This window comes from Cynoglossus semilaevis, chromosome W (genome assembly GCF_000523025.1).
Source record: "Cynoglossus semilaevis isolate Cse_v1.0 chromosome W, Cse_v1.0, whole genome shotgun sequence".
Taxonomy (NCBI): domain Eukaryota; kingdom Metazoa; phylum Chordata; class Actinopteri; order Pleuronectiformes; family Cynoglossidae; genus Cynoglossus; species Cynoglossus semilaevis.
The window spans coordinates 12,132,493-12,136,956 of NC_024327.1; positions in this window are offsets into that span (position 1 = coordinate 12,132,493).

Here is a 4,464-nt window from a genome sequence, read left to right on the forward strand (position 1 = left end):
GCATGCCCCCCGGACGCCTCCCTCGGGAGGTGCTCGGGTGCCGTCCCTCTGGGAGGAGACCTAGGGGAAGACCTAGGACACGTTGGAGCGACTACGTCACTCGGCTGGCCTGGGAACGCCTTGGGGTCCCCCCAGAAGAGCTGGAGGAAGTGTCGAGGGAGAGGGAAGTCTGGGTGTCCCTGCTCAGACTGTTGCCCCGGATAAGCGGTTGATGGATGGATGGATGGATGGATGGATGGATGATCTAGCGTATATCACGTATATCTGGGCTTAAATTTGAGATTTCAGCACTTGGTCTAAATAAATGGAACATATTTTTAACCAAAGCTTTTAAACAACGTTAAAGGATAATTCACTCATACACGAATTCATCTTTACATTGACATTTCCATCCGCTGCAGGCGTGCTGTGGTAAGCTGTATATGTGTCGGCAATGCCATGATGCAGATGAAAACCATAAGATGGATCGTTTGGTGAAGGAAGTGCAATGCTACGGGCCAACTTTGAACCGTATTTGTCCACTGTGCATTTTAAAAGCAAAGTAGAAGAATCTCTTCATAACCTGTAGATGAGGTATTAAAGAGAAATAAAACAATCAAAAAATGAAATAAGTTGAACAAATACCTGTAGCATTTACCATTATTTGACTTGTGCAGATTTGCTTTTTCCTCCAACCTTTTGAAAACATCCATAAAACAGGATTGGTGTGTTGTCCTGTGCCTTCATCAGTGACATGTAGTACCGATTTTTGTCTTCCACAGGATTGGGCCAAGGGAGAAGTATTTCCACTGTGCAGTCTCTGTTTAGCACAAGATCTAGAGGGAAACCGCAAAGTGATGTTTAAACTGGAATAAAACATTTTTACTGTGTGTACCCATTAGTGATGCACAAACGTGTCTGCCTTAGTGTCTAACACTTCCCATACTGTTTTATGTTTCAGTGTGTTGAAAATCTGTCGAGGCAGAACTGCCCAGTGTGTATGGCGGTAAAAGAACTTCATCAGGGAACACTTTTTGATGTTTTCATGTCATTTCTCTTTTTGTAAATGCAGGATATTATAACACATAGCCTGTGTTCTTCAGTGTGGCCATCTTTTACACAAGTATGACTCAATACTCTGACTGATTTTAAGATAAAGTACAAACTCCTGACTTTTTGTAATGCTGTTTGCTTCACAAAAGGGAAAATAAAGGTGGATATATTTTATGTAGTAGTTTCTGGAGATCTTTGATGTCCTTATAGTAAACAATTTGATTGTTCTTTGCAGGACCTGCTTTGATGACATGGGTATGTATCCTATGGTACATGTTCTGGTATTCAGAGTTCAATGCACATGTTAACATATAAATAAGGGAAAAAGGTTCCAGTTAAATTTCTGTAATAAAATGTTACATAAAATTATATATATAATATATAAAATTATTTTTTGATATACACATTTAGTGTTTTTACAAAAGGTTTTAAGGACAGGCCACACTTTGATGACACACACGTGCATACAGATTATTTCAAAAGACTGACAAGTTCCACATTACATCTTTAATATCAGAGTGTCATTGTCAAAGTAAGACATTAATAAATACACCTACATAGTCAGTGGAGAAAAAAAACTATGAATTTTCTCTGCACTACTTCTGTAGTGCTGCTATCCAGTGTACAAGCAGCAACAACAATCAGCCTAATGTTAGATTTCAGTGGTTTTCACATTTGGTTTGATTCTGAAAGCAGGAAGCTGCTAAGACACCAAAGGCCTTCCCAAGCACACACACTCACATAGCCCCACACATTCAAAGAGAATTTCTCCTATATTCTCTTCACACCAACTCCCCAGATTACCTCTACACCCTAGGAACAAATGGAAGACTTCCGTCCACTGCTTTTGATCCACATAACCCCCTGTTGTTGGTCAGACCAAAGGCTCCGTTCACTTCCTTTGTAATAACACCTTGCTCAGTGACAAAAGGTTCATAAAACATGTCCTCCAACACTGCTGAATCATGGAGCAGCAGCGCCACATATTGGTGACTGCAGGCACAAGCATGGTAATATGCTTGGCCACAAGAGGCACAACCTCTTTCCTCCATTGGTCTACCACATTTAAACACACACCTGGGAAGTCGAAAACCACTCCCCCCACACAGGTATAAAAGTGCACATCACGGAAGTTGTTCTTGGAAGTTATTCTTGGAGGTTATTCTTGACTTGTGTGTATTAATGTGTATTAATAACTGTTGTACGAGATTTTCTTGAATACTTCTCCAGTCGTTTTATTTTGCTTGTTGGACCTGTTTTTTTTTTTGTTTTGGTGTTTTGTTATTAAACAAATTGACCATCTACCGGCTGTTTCATTCCTTGCCTGAGACTACCTACGAGGTGATGGTGGTTCTTCAATTTTGGTGCTATGACTACGGGGAGAAGAAATCCTCCAATTGGTGTCGTGCTCACGAAAGAAGGGCCAAATCTTTCAACTGGGCCTGAACCGGATTGATTACACCAATAATCTTTCAACTGATGCCGTGACCCAGATCGAAGCATAGCAATTATCTTTCAAGTATCTTTCAGTATGTGAGTGTGTGTGCTTGGGAAGGCCTTTAGTGTCTTAGCAGCTTCCTGCTTTCAGACCCAAACCAAATGTGAAAACCACTGAAATCTAACAATCCCCCCGTTTGATCATAAATCAAACATTAATGATCATCAATTTCATTGATCGTATAGTGGTTTTGTACTTTTGTAAACATGTTCCTTATTCACAGGTAGGGGCAAAACCCTGTGGGAAAAATTCTCCTACTGCCCTGATGACCAGACAGCGACACTTGCTCTGCAAGCTGTGAATAGTCTCTCCTTTATATTCCAGTTCATTCTTTCCGTACAGAGAAACACCAATCCTCCAGAACTTCAGTACCATCACAGAGGACGAACTCTGCAAAATTGTCAAGCAAAGCAGGCAGTCCACCTGCAGCCTTGATCCTATTCCCACGGTTCTTAAAAACATTATTAGCTGCCTGTCCACACCGCTGCTTCAGATCATTAATACCTCCATTCTCACAGGCACTGTTCCTAGCGCCTTTAAGACCGCTGTTGTGAAACCGCTTCTGAAGAAACCTAACTTGGATCAAAATTCTCTAAACAATTATAGACCGATCTCCAACCTCCCATTCACAAGTAGTGAGTTCACAAGTTCTGGAAAACGTTATCTTCAAGCAGCTCAAGCAATTCCTAGCCAAAAATGACATTCTGGAGAAATTTCAATCAGGCTTCAGAGCAAATCACAGTACTGAGACTGCCTTAACCAAGATAATAAGCGATCTTAGACTCAGTACTGCTGCAAACAAAGTATCTGCTCTGGTCCTCCTTGACCTAAGTGCAGCCTTCGACACAATTGATCACAATATACTCATTGACCACCTAAAATCCTGGGAAGGACTGACTGGCCACGCCTTAAATTGGTTCAAATCATATATCACAGGAAGACAATTCTATGTAAGCATTGGAGATCATGTTTCCATCACACACAATGTGCTTTATGGTGTTGCCCAGGGCAGCTGTCTCGGCCCGCTCCTATTCTCTCTATATATGCTCCCTCTGGGAAACATCATCAAGGAATACAATTGATTTTCATAGCTACGCCGACATCTCGGTTGAGCCTAATCGAACCACGGCCAAACCTAAACTTAGTCCTATAATGGAAGTCCTTCACTGGCTGCCGGCCTCCTTTAGAATTGACTTTAAAATACTGTTGCTAGTCTTCAAATCTATAAATGGCCTTGCCCTGTGCTATATCTCAGACACACTGTCCCTTTTTACCCCTGCACGAGCCCTCATATCCGCTGCAGCCCACCTGCTGAGAATTCCTGATCCTCCACCCAAGAAGATAGGGGAAGCAGCTTTCACCCACTACGCACCCAAAAGATGGAACGCCCTACCACAACACATCAGGGAGGCCCCATCCATCCTCACCTTTATACAACTACTAAAAACCCATCTCTGTCATCTCTGTCTCTATCAGCTAGCATCCGCAAGCGGCCGGCAGATGACTACCCCCCTAATCTTCTGGACTCCCGGTTGAAAGCCCTACCAGCCCAGGCAGAGGGCTCCCCTGGGGGCCGCTGGATCTGCCTGAGGTTTCTTCCTAAAGAAAGGGAGTTTTTCCTCACCCCCATTGCCCCCAGGGGACTTTGACTTAACCAATATATATATATATACAGTGGTATGAAAAAGTTTGGGCACCCCTGATCATTTTCAAGATTTTTCTTTATGGATCATTGGTTGTTCGGAACAGCAATTTCAATTAAATATATCATATAGCAAACAAACACAGTGCTATTTAAGAAGTGAAATGAAGTTTATAGGATTTACAGAAAGTGTGCAATAATTACTTAAACAAAAGTAGGCAGGTGCATAAATTTGGGCACCCTTGTTGTTTTATTGATTTGAATACCTTTAGCACTAATTATTGGAACACAA